This window comes from Sorghum bicolor, chromosome 4 (genome assembly GCF_000003195.3).
Source record: "Sorghum bicolor cultivar BTx623 chromosome 4, Sorghum_bicolor_NCBIv3, whole genome shotgun sequence".
Lineage (NCBI taxonomy): Eukaryota > Viridiplantae > Streptophyta > Magnoliopsida > Poales > Poaceae > Sorghum > Sorghum bicolor.
In genome coordinates, this window is record NC_012873.2 from 32,778,203 (window position 1) to 32,778,437 (window position 235).

Here is a 235-nt window from a genome sequence, read left to right on the forward strand (position 1 = left end):
TAAGAGGGGCTTTGGGGTTCCGGTTCATCCTTTTCTCCAAGGTCTTCTTCTGTATTATGAGATCGGGATTTGCAATCTGCACCCGAACTCAATTCTCCTTATTTCCACGTTTATTCATCTGTGCGAGGCCTATGTTGGCATAGAACCGCACTTCGATCTTTTTCGTTACCTTTTCTGCTTGAGGAAGAAGGGAGCAGTTAGAGGCTCAGGACGGTAAGGTTCATGAGTCCAGTGT